The following is a 16,550-nucleotide window of genomic DNA, read 5'->3' as shown; positions in this document are numbered from 1 at the left end:
GAGCTCTTTCATTCAAAAGATGAGAGAAGAATTGAATGTATTTGCAAGCATCCATGTTGAAATTGGTGGTCATATATGAATTTGCAAGTGGTTGCAGTGAAAGTTGTGAGAGGGGAGTACTCTAACGTCACTGATGATCACAATATTGTGAATCAGAGGAACATGTTACACAGAATAAAGAATTTAGTTGTTAATCATGCTGCCAAATGTCTTTTAAACACAATGACTTTCTTTGACCTCATAATGTGTTTATATGCATTTATTAGCTTCATTAGGAAGTTCTAATGCACCATATGTCTACTCTTACAGTGAAACCATTGAGTGAAACAAGGTGGGAAAGCTAAATTAATGTCTTAAAATCTCTTTACTGTCAGTCAAGTGGTATCAGTGAAGCACTCATCAAACTTTCTTATCGCACAACACCAGGTTATAGTCCAGCAGGTTGATATGGAAGCACTAGATTTTTGAACGTTGCTCCTTCATCAGGTGGTTGTGGCGTACACAACCACTTGATGAAGGAGCAGCGCTGTGAAAGCTAGTGCTTCCAAATAATTGCTGGACTACAACTTGGTGTTGTGTACTTTTTAACTTTATGCACCCTAGTACAAACTGGCACCTCCAAATCGTTAAAATTTCTGGTGACCTAACTTTAACTCGAGCATGTGACTCATGATTCGATGCGCAAGCCCTTGTGAAAGACATTTCTACTTTCATATCTGTGGTTTCTCTGTGTTATATGGCATATTGTTTGAGATCAATATAAATAGCAAATAGGTGAAATTATCTGATATTTGTGATTCCATTATGCAACTATGAGAAAGCAAGAGGTATCTGATAGGCTTCAGGAATGATAAAGAGTTTGAGAAAACACTGATGGACATGTGAACGTGCTAATGGTTTGGAAACAGTAGTAGATCTGGTCTAGACCAGGAGAAAGAGCCTATTCAATATCAAAAGGAAAAATTCAAAGGGAACTTCTGTAAATAATAAACAGAAACAGAAATTATCTAGTTTTGATAGGATTTGTAGCTCATGTTGAGATTCTGGATGTAGGTTTGCTCGCTGCTCTGGAAGGTTCATTTTCAGATGTTTCATCACCTTACTAGGTAACTCTTCAGGTGGGCATCCGGATGAAGCACTACTGATGATTCCTGCTTTCTATTTATATGTTTGGGTTTTTTGGGTTGGGGATGTCATTTCCTATGGTGATGTCCTTTCCTGTTCTTTTTCTCAGGGGGTGGTAAATCAGGTCCAAGTCAATGCGTTTGTTGATAGAGTTTCAGTTGGAATGCCATGCGTTTTGGAATTCTTGTGCATGTCTCTGTTTGGCTTATCCTAGGATGGATGTGTTGTCTCAGTTGAAGTGGTGTCCTTCTTCATCTGTATGTATGGATACTGGTGAGAGTAGATCATGTCATTTTGTGGCTAGTTGATATTCATGAATCCTGGTGGCTAGTTTTCTGCCTATTTGTCCAATGTAGTGCTTGATACAGTTCTTGTAAGGGTCTTTGAAGTTCATTAGCTGCTGTTTTAGTGTGTTGGTGGGTTTGTGGGCTACCATGAAGTCACAATAGAGCGAACAGCCAATGGGAAACTTCAAATCAGCGTCTACCCGAAAACAACACATATGTACCAAATATTGAACTACAGAAGCAATCATTCCCAACATCCACAAACAAAGCTGCATTAGAACATTACTCCAACAAACCAGCACACACTGCAGCACAGAAAAACTATGCAGAGTATCGGTATACAGCTTATTCAAAAAGAACGGGTATCCAATGAACACAGTCCACAGATTTCTCAACAAACCCAAACAAGCAGACAAAACGTGTCCAGAAACCCTAGCCACTCTACCCTACATCAATGAAATCTTGGAAATGACTCCCAGACTACTCAGACCCTTTGGCATCATGGGAGCCCACAAACAAATGATTTTCAATATCTATTATTAAGGTTTAAGTGATCAATGTCGCTGGATTATTAGCTCTTAAAGGATCTGCGCTTTTTCAAAATTTTCATCATTTGCAAGTATGTACTCGATAGTGTGCTGTCCTCTTTTAGTCCAAAGATGGATGACCACATATTTGCCATAGAAGACCAATTGTCACAATTTTGTCAATTCACTTAGTCTATTAATATTTTCATAATGTTATGGTTCCATCTATAAAGCTTACAATGTTGCCTATCTTTGTGTTCTCAGCAAATATAGATATGTGGCTTTCTATTCCATCATCGAAGTCATAAATAAATAAGAGGCAAATTGAGGTCCGAACCCATATCCTTGAGGATATGAGTCATATCCTGTCAATTAGACAATCTGCTTTGCTCCCCGGCTCCTGTTATTCAGCTAGTGTCCTAACCGGAAGAAGAATGAACCTTCAGCTAATATTCTCTGATGAGCAACTTTTTCAAATGCCTTCTGACAGTCCATATCATAACATTAATATAGCTTCAAGAGGTGTATTTTGTCCCAGTTTTTAAATGAAGAAAGATTGACACAGTGGTGATGTGCAATCTGCTCAAAGCCACTAAACAGTTTGTGAGGTCCATTTTTAAAGTTGGAGCAACAGAAACAGCCTGAATAGGTGGGGCCAAGCTCCCACAGAACTAGGATTGTTAGTTTTAACTTTTAGCAATTGCTGGGGTTTTGAAGCTGGATGTGAAAGCTTTTATCCCTCTCTCCTTTACATCTAAAATTTGGGGCTCTCTTCCTGCTGCTCGAATAGCATATGAGACAATGTTTTACTGAATTTGCCTTTGCCAAGGGTGTGATTATGGGATGTTATGATATTGGAACAGTTAAGTAGTAGTGGTTTTTACAATTTATATATATAGTTTTGTTAAGCAGATCAATAGAGTTACAGCTAAGCCAATCCTTTTTTAAAAATTTTGTCTGCATTTTAACTGCAAAAATGAAGTGTTTTTTCCTTAAAGTCGAATAGTTTGATCAATCAAATTGCATTTGGAATGCAACGCCTTACACTGACCTTTAAAATAAGAAAGAGTTGGAGCCTAGGGTATCTCCTTAATATATTTTGAGTGGGTTTGGTCTGGTCAATAACATTATAAATGACAGGAATGGTCTTATGTCCATTAATTTAGTTACATCTCGACAATTAAACTGTCAAGTGGAGCTTAGGAAGTTTGTGGGGAGTTGAGACTGTCACACATCTCCTACTGGAATATGCCTATGCAAAGAAGGTCTGGAGGAAGATGCGGTGGTTTGTGTCAAAGTTCATCCTGAGCAGTTCCGCGGGTCTCTGTGCTCTGCATGACATACACCGAGACAAATATCAACTCCAACTGGAAGACCATCAACTTGGTGACTGATGCTCTTTGGTCTGCTCAAAACCTGTTGGTCTTCTAGATCAAGGTGTTGACCCCCATCAAATGTTGCAGATTGGCATATTCCAAGGTCCAAGGCTGAGGGACACATTAAAATTCGGAGCAGCCGCCACCAAGGCACAGTGGAGAAAGGCCACTGTCTGAGGTCTCCCTGCTGAAGGTAAATGGGGTTCCATTCAGTCATGGGACGCTCTCAATATCTTAAATACACATAAATGTTGGCATTGTATGTATAAGAGAGTTGGATAGAGTCAAAGTCCAATGTTTTTTGTTTTATTTGATATCCAACTGTACAGAACTGATCTGCATGTGTCACAATGTGTGCATGTACAAATCTTTTTATGAATAAAATATATGTTTGAAAAGAAACTTCTGATATTATCCACCCTAGTCCAACGTCAGCATCTCCACATCATAATATCTTGAACAGCATGCAAAAGCTCCTGACAATGTTCTTTCCTTGTGTTGCAACAGTTAGGAAGGTACTAGGCTGGTCATTCATAAGGTGTAATTTATTTAGCAATACTGTATGTTGAAATAAACAAACTGTATTAAGATGGATTATTGGCTCCTGGTTGAATCCACTGCCCGTTGCTGTCAGCCACCAACGCCCTCAATTGGTTTGCCATTGTCTCCTTCCAGTTCACCACAGAGACAACTCACTGAAGTGTCTCTTTAGCCATACACCCATGTACATGGAAGTGGAGGGTTGGGTTTGGGTTGGGTGAACTTCAAACCCACTGTGTCAAGGGCCTCTCTAACTAACAATAGAATAGCCTTGCAGAAAGTGTGTTAATCTTAATTAAGATGGTTTATTTCATGACAACAACAAGAACAGCCTATATTATCAATCAGGCATAATTACTTAGAACGCTCAGGAGCTGTATAGTAGACATGTGTTCCAGTGAATGCTAGTGTAGAACTCCCTGTTTTCATTCACAGACTGTGGTCAGATTGGGTGGAGCTAGTGCTGCTTCAGCACTTTATCTTTCAGAAACTTGTTTATGAAACATCATCCTGCAAGGTTTTTTTTTCTATAAATAACTATAACTTCTATAATTTTATAATAATATATGTAACTCATATAAACTCATATGTAACTCATATAAACTCATATAATAATTCATATAAACCTTCATCACTATACGACCTAACCCCACACATTTCTGACTTCACAAAAGCAGATGTCCTGAACATTTCACGGTTTTTTCAAAACGCACTCTCTTCAAACTCAGAAGAATGGTAGCTTTCTGTTGGAGGACTGTTATCTTTTATTCTAATCCATACATAATTTCTCCTCTGGAGAATAACTTAATTCTCAGACATCCTTTTCAGGGCCATCGTTCCTTGTAGCCCTTGTTGGATATATGTTTGCACTGTATTTTCATTAATACAAGTGACAATAAATAAATAAATACTACATTTGTTGCACCATACCCTTACCTTAATCTCTTAATTTCCTTCACAATTCTTCTTTGCTATCTCAGGTAGTTGTCACGTTAATACTATCAGGAGGCCTTTATAGTCAAGAATATCCATTATGGAAGACAACTTCTTTGTTGAAACAAATACATTCTTCCTTACAGTTCTCTGGAGATTTTGACCAGCAAATACCTTTCCAATTGGAACAGCACTTTTTAAAAATGGTTTCTTAAACCACATCGTTTTTTTGGGGGGAGCCATATCCTAAGTATGTCAATGTGGATCTGGCCACCATGGAGTCAGTTGAGGATGTGATAACCCAATGGTGTTATCACTAGATTATTAATTCAGAGACTCGGGTAATGTTCTGAGGATCCCAGTTCAAATTCCACCATGGCAGATGGTGGAATTTGAATGACAATAAGATTCTGAAATGAAGAGTTTAAAGTTGACCATGACGCTATTGCAAATTGTAGAAAAAATGCATCTGCTTTCCTAATGTCCTTTAGGCAAGGAAACTGCCATCCTTACCTGGTCTGACCCACGAGACTCCAGACTCATGTGAGCAAACAATTAGGGATGGGCAATACATGCTGGTGTTTTTAAAAATTTGCTCTTCATCTCTCTCGATTTGTTGATGAGATTGGACATCTTTGATTGTTCAACTGGGGAGCTTTATTTCACTCAGGGTCATGTTACTTGATGATTGTTGCTCATTTATCAATATCTTTTTCACTGACATTGACAGCAGACTGAAAATTGAACATTTTCAGCAGACCTATGAATTCTGTTACTTCTAGGAGAAAGTGAGGACTGCAGATGCTGGCGATCAGAGCTGAAAATGTGTTGCTGGAAAAGCGCAGCAGGTCAGGCAGCATCCAAGGAGCAGGAGAATTGACGTTTCGGGCATAAGCCCTTCTTCAGGATCTTTCTCAATTTTGACAGTTTGAAATGGTTCTTTTTTACCGTTATATGTTGTCTCACTGAATTCTCACTTTCACTTAAGATTTACTGTGAATCTATGAAGTCTGTTGACAATTATTTTACTGGAGTACTGATCCCTGGGCCTTTCAATATCGTTTTCAGCTGTGCCTCATGGAGCCTGTTCTCAATGATGACAAGATTCCTTGTAAGAGGTGAGAATGCTCCTATATACAGCATAGTCTTTTTTTTCTGGTCTTTGTACTTATCTCATACAGTTAGTCCCTTTTACCCTAGGGATTTCTAGCTTTAGTCCTGGAACCTTCTCTTGCTCCTTATGAAATCTTCCTTCTCAGTGTTAAAGACATATTTCTGTCTTTTTCCTGCACTTCTTACCGGCTTCTTAGTGAAGGTTTGCCTTTATAGTGCTGAATTTACTCCTGTCTGTATGGAGTTTGCATATTCTCCCCATGTCTATGTGTGTTTTTTCTGGGTGCTCCAGTTTCCTCCCACAGTCCAAAAATGTACAGGTTAGGTGAATTGGCCATGCTAAATTGCCTGTAGTGTTAGCTGAAGGGGTAAATGTAGGGGAATGGGTCTGGATGAGGGTTGGTGTGGACTTGTTGGGCCGAAGGGCTTGTTTCCACACTGTAAGTAATTTTATCTCATCTAATCTTTTCTGCTTCCTCAGTTGTTTCCATCTTTCTCTCTGTCAGTAATCACATTTCAGCCAGTGACTGGCTGTATCTTTTTAAAACAATAATGTTTTTAAAATGGTAGATTCACTTTCCTTCAAATAATAATCTTTCTTCTGGCTTTTCTGGAATTTTCTCCAATTAGGTGATGTCTTCACAAGGAATTCAAATCCACACTGCTGCCAACATGTAATATGACCCTGATAACTACTGGATTAGTGGTGCTGGAAGAGCACAGCAGTTCAGGCAGCATCCAACGAGCAGTGAAATCGACGTTTCGGGCAAAAGCCCTTCTGACCCTGATAACTCCTGCCTAGTACTTGATGATATCTGCCATCTCTGACAGTATGTATCACAGGGGAAGAGTCTTTTGAGGTAGTACCATGATACCAATCCTCCTTTGAGAAAGTGAGGACTGCAAATGCTGTAGATCAGAGTCAAGAGTATGGTGCTGGAAAAGCACAACTGTTCAGGCAGCATCCAAGGAGCAGAAGAATCGATGTTTCAGGCATAAGGCCTTCATCAGGAGTGAGGCTTGTGGGCCGGTAGCATGCGAGATAAATGGGAGGGGGAATGGGATTGGGGGGAAGATAGCTGGGAATGCAATAAGTAAATGAAGGTGGGGGGGATTGTGGAAGATTCCTTTGAGACTTTGGATGGAGTTGAGGGGTAGAAGTGGGTGCGGGTTTTGCACTTCCTGCAGTGGCAGGGGAAGGTGCTGGGAGTGGAGCCCCAAAGGCCCTAAAGGATCCTTCCACATCTAACAGAAATGTACCTATACCTCCACAAATGTCATTTACTATATCTGTTGCTCCCGATGTGATCTCCTCTACTTTGGGGAGACAGGACTCCAACTTGCGGATCATTTCAGAGAACGTCTCTGGGACACCCGCACCAACCAACTCTACTGCCCATGGCTGAACACTTCAATTCCCCCTCCCACTCCACCAACAACATGCAGGTCCTGGGCCTCCTCCATTGCCAAACCCTAACCACCCGACGCCTGGAGGAAGAACACCTCATCTTCCACCTTGGGACCCTGCAACCACATGGGATTAATGTGGATTTCACCAGTTTCCTTAATTCCCCTCCCCCCACCTTATCCCAGTCCCAAGCCTTCAACTTGCAACGCCCTCTTGATCTGTCCATCATCTTTCCCATCTATCCACTCCACCCTCCTCTCCGACCTATCACCTTCACCCCCACCTTCATCTACTCATTGCATTCCCAGCTACCTTCCCCCCAGCCCCACCCCCCCTCCCATTTATCTCTCAGCCTCCCTGGCCCACAAGCTTCATTCTTAATGAAGGCCTTATGCCCGAAATGTCCATTCTCCTGTTCCTCAGATGCTGCTAGACCTCAGATGCTGTGCGCTTCAATCACCACACTCTTGACATCAATCCTCCTTTGTCTACACCATATCTGGGCGCTAAGTATTAGTTTTACCACTTTGGAGTTTTTACATAAAAAACAATTGTCTCAGTAAACGAGGTGGCTAATGAATATTGACAGTAAATGCTGGTGACAGTAAAACCTGATTATATCACTAGTCAGGCATAATTACAAAGGACTCCTGAAGGTTGTACATCTGCTCCCTATGATGAACTCCACCCAAAGACTCAAGAAAAGCTTCTTCCCCACTGTTATCAGACTTTAAACTGACCTTTCATGTATTAAAGTTGATCTCTGCATCTTCCCTGTAGCTGTAACACCACATTCTGCAGTATGTTCAATTACTTTGATTTATTCATGTATCTGGAGTTACACAGCATGGAAACAGACCCTTTAGTCCAATTTGTCCACGTCAACCAGATGTGCCAATCTAACCGAGTTCCATTTGCCTGGCTAGCATATAGAACAATACTTTTCAGTGCATCTTGGTAAATGTGACAATTATAATCAAACCAAATCAAATCCAACTTCCTGACATTGGGTGGAGTTGATGTACCTTTCAGTACTGTGCCTTATACATCAATCAGCACATTGACGAGGATGAGGAAAATGTTGAAACAAGAGAAAAGGCAAATTCTCGCCTTCATCATGGGAAACATGAAGTTAATATTAATCAAATATTCCCAACCTCACTAAATCGGCTCCTCACAGATTTCATCAGCTATGTTTTAAATGGATATCACTCATCTCCAAATCATCAGCTGGTACCACTGCTTCCACTCCTAAAGAGATCAGTGACAGTGGACTGCTCAGAAGTCTTTCATCAGGCTGCATATTATTATTTTTGTGGTTGTACATCAGTTGTATGTCAATGGAGTGGAAGCTTGAGGATAATGGATGATCGTGGCTGATCTAGGGGCACGTTCCTTGCCATAAGTGAACAAACAAAAATGTGCTGCACTTATGCAAAGTTAATCAGAGACACAAACCAGCTCACTCTGGTTGGAAATTCCATAAGCAACGTTGACATAATTGTCGGCTGTAGCAAATAATCCATCAATCAATTGTCACGTTCAGTTCTAACTGTAAGTTCTTGAAACTGTTATTGGGAGAGCACTGGAGGATCTGGAGTGATGACAGCAGTAGAATCTTTAGCAACCACTGATAAAGCCTGGTCAGATCTACATGAGAGCAGGGTGTAAACACCAACCATCATTGGCTAGCATGCAAGAGAGCATGAGATGATTATTTGGGTAGAAAAGGTGTGCAAGAGTATGGCTGAAAAGCAAAGAATTGGCACTACGTAATGATGCTCATTTGAAGAGTTCAATGGACTGAATGACCTCATTCTGCTCCGTAATAATTCTGTGATCTGTGATCATTCGATACAACAGACTGAGAAACCCATGTTCAGACATTCCCTGAGCTTATCCTCTGCATGTTACACTTGGGTTGCCAGAATTGCCTCTTGTAAGCTACACCTCTCATGTAGAGTGGCAGTTTGTTCATGCTGCCTCTGTCCCAGCTGGTGACAGTTTGCTGCTGCCACAGTGACTTCAGCTGGTGATCTTCCAGAAGATAACAGTCACACTGAACTCGAAACATTAACTCTGCTTCTTTCTCGGCAGGTTGTGCCAAACCTGCTGAGTTTCTCCAACATTTTCTGAATTTTTTTGTTGCTGGTATTCTTGGTGCTGCTGATGTTGTTGATCGTCTTTATTGTCATTTGACGGCCAAGCTGGTTTAGCTTGCACTTCCATCCAAAACTGCTGCTGCACATTTAGGTGCTCAGTCCCTCTGGGCTATGAATGTCCATACATACATTGTTTGTGAGGTTGTTTGCTCTTTATCTCTAAGTAAGGCTGTTCCATTTCTGATGTAATATTCCTTTATTTATATCTGCACTTTACAGGTTACTAAATACAGATCTCCAGTGTAGTGTCTAAGACCTCTCTGTTCAGAAGTTACTTCTAACATGACGTCTTCTCATCTATTGATATCAGAGTCACATAATCGGTTACATAATCTTCAGTTACATCTATCATGTCATTTCCTCATAAGTATTGCTCTACTTGGTTTCCGTTATTTCAGTCATTTTACATAGTCTTTATAATCATTAACATCGTTATTGACATTATTGCCAATCTCATAATTAACAACATCCTGCCATTGAACATTCAGCAGTCATTCTTCAGGGTGATGACAACACCTTGGGGCCTTCCGTGTCAGGAGATTCCACAATGTTTTGCTGCAGTCTTAATGATTTTGGACACTAATTTCTGCCTGGTAGTGAACTGTGTTGACTGACATGATGTCAAATCCTCTTTAGATTAAAGGAAGTCTGACAATTGCTTATTCTTCATATCAACCACCAAATATGTGGCAGGGGCTGGGTCTGGGTGGGCTGCTGTTTGGAGGGTCAACATGGATTTGAAGGGCAGACTGGCCTGCTTCGACACTGTCAGGGTTCTATGATTCTGTATGTTTCAATTGAATTCATCCTGCTGCACAATATAAATCTGTTCAAAAATCTTCCATTGATTCTCTCAAACACTAAGATTGCTAATTGAATCTAACCCACACCAGCTCTAAACTTATACTCAGCCTACAGTACACATCCGTTTCTTTAATCAGTGCATCATATTCTGGAGTATTTTATACATGCCTTGCCTTATCAGAATATCATCATATTTTGGATCCACATTACATAAAATGTGATAGTTTGGTGTTGCTTCTTACGTGTGAAGTTGTTCTGTAACATTGCAGATTTCCTACTTGTAGTCTGGTTGTGTGTCTTCTACATTGTCAAGTGGCTGTGATAATTCTAAGGTCTGTACTACAACTGGCATTGATATGGACTATCGTGATTGATTGACCTGATGAGTACTTGCGTTTCTTCTACTATTTCTGTGTTTTCACTCTCCAAAACATTGCTAGCTTGCAGCTTAGCTTTAAAAACTTTCTGCTTCTTTCTCAGCTGCAGCTCCAAAGTTTGGCAATATTATGCTTTGCCTTCAGACCTTTCCAGCTTGTCCCTTGGCTCTGAAATATTTAAACCAACACTGCTCCCTTAACCCAACATTTTGAGATCCCAGTTGGCCGTATTTTGGGCTGTGCACATACACTGTCCCTGCGGCAATTTGTTCCTTATGTCTAAATAAGGCTCTTGCACTCCTGATGTACTGTAACATCCATAGGTTAAGGGATATTAAGCACAGTGCTCCTGTGTTTTATGTGTTGTGACACTAATTGCTATCAGCATGTACTTAGAGTAGTTTCCTGCTATAGGCCTCTTTTCTTGACTAGTCTATTTATTTTACAATCATACAGGAAAGCCACTATTGATCTTAACAGAAGACGTTGTTGTCTTAAGTATGGCAGCTCATGATGGCAATCAGGGACACGGTACATGAGGAATTTAGCTATTGTTACTAAGACTGTTGGGAGACGTGTGAGTTTAGGTCTTCACTCCATAGGTTCCTAAAGGTTTGCTATTTTTCTGCACTCAAATATTTATGGCATGAGTAGATTGAGTACAGCTTAGTACGTTTCTAACATTAACCCTTTCAGAACCATTACCTTATATAGTACCTAGTGTAATGAATAAGAGCTCTCTCTTTAATGTCATTTCACCCACTGATATAGGAGCCTTGTTACCATCATGGACATCTGACTCATGAACCTACCCAAGCTATTGCAGCATTAGCTTGAGTCATGCTGATCTGATAAACCACATGTTCATAAATATCCAAAATAGTGAACATAACATTTGAAGCAATGAAATTGACCTGTAAGACAATAACTACTCAGATAATGTTATGTGAGTAAAAGCCTTTCACACGTTAGTCAAAGAAACAGCTTGAAACTTTCAGGATTGATGAGAACTTTCACACATTATTTCTTTATCCTCTCCAACATCTTGCTGTATTTTCACCAGCGAGTTCTGGGGATCCAGGGAAACCTGTGAATTACTCAGCAGGTCAGAGCCAGTGTCCCAACACAATGGCAGTTTCAGTCCATTTAAGCCCTTCCCAAATCCATGCATGTCTCTAAATTAAAACATCATTCAACAGATTAGTCAGAAATCAATTATTTCTTCCAGATGCTATCTGACCTTCTCAGAATTTCCAGTATTTTCTCTTTACGCTTAAGATTTCCACTCCCAGCCATTTGTAGCCATTATGGTCAACATTCCAGGCCAGTTTCTCAAAGTGGAATCAGCCTCAGCTGAATTCCAAGACCCAACCCACAACTGAACCATGTTGGTCTTGCAATGCTATTTTGAAATATCAGTGCCCAAATTGGACAGCTTGACACCCAATGACACCCAAGCATTTCCTGGAACTAGGAGCTGTAGAGTTCATGGAGTAATCTTTCAATAAAGTAACAGTAAGCACATAGCTTGGTGTACTTCTGAATGCCATGTGCTGTAGTATTTCGAGTAATATGTCATATAAAGTGTTATAAATAAATCTAAGCCTGAAGACTGTTCTTGACCTTGCTTCATCCACAACCAGCCTATCTTGAACCCATGTGGGCATAAACACATACACACAAAAAAGAGTAGTTAGCCCAGGATGTTGGCTATTTCATACATAGAAGCATTGAATATAGAAGCAGTGGGGAAGACCTGCTAGCAGTTAGTATAGCTGCATTATTTCCATATCTCATGGTATGCTGCCACACAGAGTAACGAACCAACATAATTCCACCCCCACAGCCTTGTTCTGTGTCACCCTTTCTCCTTCTGTTAATGCAAGTGGTTGCAGCATTCAGTGCAGTTATAGCCCAGAATAACCAGGCATCTAACAGTGATAGCAAAAGCTGCAACGTATGGGGAGAATTTCTTGGTGCAGTAGTGACATTTAATGCAATGAACCCTGCCTTGGCATAACCTTTGAATCCTTAGTCCATTTAGTCTCCTCTCTTACAACTTGCAGTTCTGTTAACTTCCAGAAGACCAGAGACCCAACTCAACTTTATCTCCAGCTCCTGTCAGCGACAAATACAGTCAGAACAATGCCTTCTGCAGCTCCTGCTTTTGTAAGTTCTGCTGCAATAGCATTGTACTCAGATGACCAAACCTGTTATTACAGGCACCATGGAAACCTAATGCCGCAGTGCTCGCAGATAAAAACATTCATCCTGACCTCTCCATTTTCTGGCCACCACTGCCCATCATGGAAATGCGTAATTTAAAACTTTCATCGAACAATAATGGTAGACAGAAAATAAAAGACCAGAGTATCTAGACTGAGCCAGAGCTGATTTCACATGTTTGTGAAGTGTGAGAACTTGTTCCCACAAGTGTGAGAAAAAAATTCCCAATAAATTAGTTAAAAGACCCGTGTTATTATTTCTCACTGCATTGAGCTCCAGAGGTCAGTCAAAGAAGAGACAGAGATAAAGGACTGTACACAGACCTCAGGGACAAGGGTACACACACAATTCACTTTAAAGGATGCAGACCTGAGAGTGAGGCTGAGTATAGGATTGACGGGACAGAAACTACTGGGTTAAACTGGCCTAAACTAGTGTCTCTGATTCTTCCTACTTGAATTGATCGCACCTTGTCAGTCTTCCATTCATTTCTATACCTAGCTTGCCCTTAATTATTTAGAATCATCAAATCCTTACAGTGTGGAATAGGCCATTTGGCCCAACAAGTCCACACCGATAGAGGTCTATAAAATCATGAGGAACATGGATAGGATGAATAGACAAGGTCTTTTCCCTGGGGTGGGGGAGTCTAGAACTAGAGGGCATAGGTTTTGGGTGAGTGGGGAAAGGTATAAAAGAGATCTAAGGGGCAACATTTTCATTCAGAGGATGGTGTGTGTATGGAATGAGCTGCCAGAGGAAGTGGTGGAGGATTGTACAATCATAGCATTTAAAAGGCATCTGAATGGATATATGAATAGGAAGGGTTTAGAAGGATGTGCTGGCAAATGGGGCTAGAATATCTGGTCGGTATGGACAAGTTGGACCAAACTTGTCTGGGCTGTACATCTCTATGACTCTATGACTCTCTGAAGAGTAACCTACCCAACCCTATTCTACATTTATCCCTGACTAATGCACCTAATCTACACGCCCCTGAATACTATGGGCAATTTAGCACGGCCAATTCACCTAATCTTTGGATTGTGGCAGAAAACCGGAGCACACGGAGGAAACCCACGCAAACATGGGGAGAATGCGCAAACTCCACACAGACGGTCAGCCGAGGCTGGAATCAAATCTGGGTCCCTGGCACTGTGAGGCAGTAGTGCTAACCACTGAGCCACCGTTCCAACCTTATCTATTTTTTGTTATTCACTTCAACAACACCTTGTGGTGGCTAAAAAAAAATGAAAGATAGCTGTTTTATATTTTAAACCCTTCAGAGCTATTTAGAGATGACACTAATTTCGATATATGTAACATCCCTTACCAGAATTGTAAAAATACAGTTCGATGGTGAGTATTCAGGTAATTTCCACTCAGTATCAGAGGCTTTCATGGAGGGTGCATGCAGCTAAAATAGCTGATCACAAGTTTAAACTTCCTCCATGTAAACTTCTACAATGTACTGATACACTCACCACTCAATTTCCCTCCAATCCTCAAATGGTTAAACCAGACCTAGTACCAACTTAAAGGGAAACAATATTCCTTTCTATCCCTACTGGAACCCTTATTGATGGAGGCTGATTTATGTCAATTCAGGGAATTCTTTTTTGCTCGCCTTCCTATTCCATAGATTCCTTCATGATTTCCTATGTACAGTTTGTTCCTTCCTGCACAAACTCACACCCCCACCCTGGCCATAGTAGGTCAGTTTCTCATTGGCCCGTTGTTACTTCATGTGTCAATTGTGGTCTCTGCCTCTTGAAAATCAAGCCTTAGATTCATATTTACACTCTTTGTTTGGTTAACTGATGCGAATTCACTATCGAGGACACTAATACAACAGACTTGCACACTTTCATCTAACTTCTCCCTGGTAGTTACAATTTAACAAAATGGAGATGGAATCTGCCTGTCTTTGATCTCAGTGAGTAAGAGTTAATCACTCTGCCACTGTCACTTTCATTTATTTTAGGTGTTTTTATTATACCACATTAAAGCTGTCATATGACTTAACATTGGGGTTGTCTGGTGTATTCAAATTTCACATTCCTCCCTTGTCACATTCCCCCATTGAATTTCGCAGGTTAGCCACTACCTGCTTGTTATTGGCAAATTAATGCACTTTGAAGACATCCATGATGAGATACAACTCAGACTGTTCTATGTAATAATCTGACGCTTCATTGTCATCATTATTTGTTAAAAGTGAATTGAAATCTTGACATATTTGAACTGGATTCAAACCCACTGTTCTGTGCATTTTATTTAATTTATCTTTTTTGTTTAATTTGAATCCTGTTCATTACCAATATGTTGGGTTTGTGCCTTTCCAAAAAGAACACTGAACATAGACTGTAGACAACTTCAAAGACAGTTTTCTAAGAAGAAAAAGAATAAAAACCTTCACCTACCAACTCACGCACCAAAACACCTCACACCCTCCCCTGCAACCCAGGCAGAACAAACAATACAGACCATTTTCATACTGTTAAAATGTTACCTTCATACACAAAAGGAACCAATATGGACCTCAGTCATTCTCTCTCTTAATGTACTTTGAAAAAAAGCTGTTCGCCTTAATATTGTTTGCATTGTTTCTTATATTCATTTTTGCAACTTGTCCCACCTTTTCTGTATTCCTTTCCTGTTCTTTCTACTGCCTGCCAGACCTGCTGAGTTTCTCCTGCATTCTCAGTTTTCATTTGTTTTAGACTTCTACCATTCACTGCTGTTTCTTTTATTTGTAGAGTCTTTTATTTAATTATATTTTGCATATTTCCATTTGTTCTTCTGTAGTTTTACCCATCAACAGTTTGTCACAGTTTAGTAAGGTGAGTTCCCATGTCAAACCCTGCTATATGAAAGATATTGTTAAATGTGAAAGGATTCAGAAAAGGTTTACAAGAATGTTGCCAGGACAGAAGGGTTTGAGCTATAGGGAGAGGCTGAATTGGCTGAGGTTATTGTCCCTGGAGTGTCGTAAGTCAAGGGTTGACCTTATTGAGGTTTATAAAATCATGAGGGACATGGATAGGGTGAATAGCCAACGTCTTTTTCCAAGAGTGGGAGAGTCCAAAACCATAGGGTTTAAGGTGAGAGTGGAAGGATATAAAAGGAACCTATCAGGCAACTTTTTCATACTAAGGCTGGTGGGTTTATGGAATGAGGAAATGGTGGGAGCTGGTACAATTATAATAGTTAAAAGCCACCTTTATTTGTACATGAATAGGAAGGGTTTAGAGAGATATGGGCGAAATGCTGACAAATGGGGCTAGATTAATTTAGGGTATGTGGTCGGCATGGATGAGTTGGACCAAAGGATCTGCTTCTGTGCTGTGCAAATCTATGACCCTATAACTCTTCAGAAATCAGACTTAATGAAAATTAAGCTCTCTGTCCTTCTCCTGTCAAATATCAAATGCAATCATGTCACTGTTAGATAACTGTTCACTTGCCATTGTTGACTAATTCTAGCTCATTATTCATCACTAAACCTAATATTGCTTGTCTTCTTTTTGTAACAAGAACATCATGTTCCAAAGAAATGCCCCAAATGCATTCAGGAAAATTTCAACCTTTGGGGTTCAAGCTGTTCTGTGTCTTATGTATGACTGCCTTCTCCCATTAAACTACTTTCCAAAAGAGCTCTCTGATTTCCAA

At 40.3% G+C, this 16,550-nt stretch overlaps 1 protein-coding gene across 1 annotated transcript in view; it reads left to right on the top strand.

Moving 5' to 3' along the window:
* LOC140465534 (vasoactive intestinal polypeptide receptor-like) overlaps positions 1 to 16,550 on the top strand; it is a 137,401-nt gene that overhangs the window by 32,766 nt on the left and 88,085 nt on the right. The gene's annotated exons all lie outside the window — the stretch shown is intronic.

The sequence above is a fragment of the Chiloscyllium punctatum genome, chromosome 42, assembly GCF_047496795.1.
Source record: "Chiloscyllium punctatum isolate Juve2018m chromosome 42, sChiPun1.3, whole genome shotgun sequence".
Lineage (NCBI taxonomy): Eukaryota > Metazoa > Chordata > Chondrichthyes > Orectolobiformes > Hemiscylliidae > Chiloscyllium > Chiloscyllium punctatum.
The sequence above is the reverse complement of the archived record's forward strand: the minus strand, read 5'-3'. Positions and strand labels throughout refer to the sequence as shown.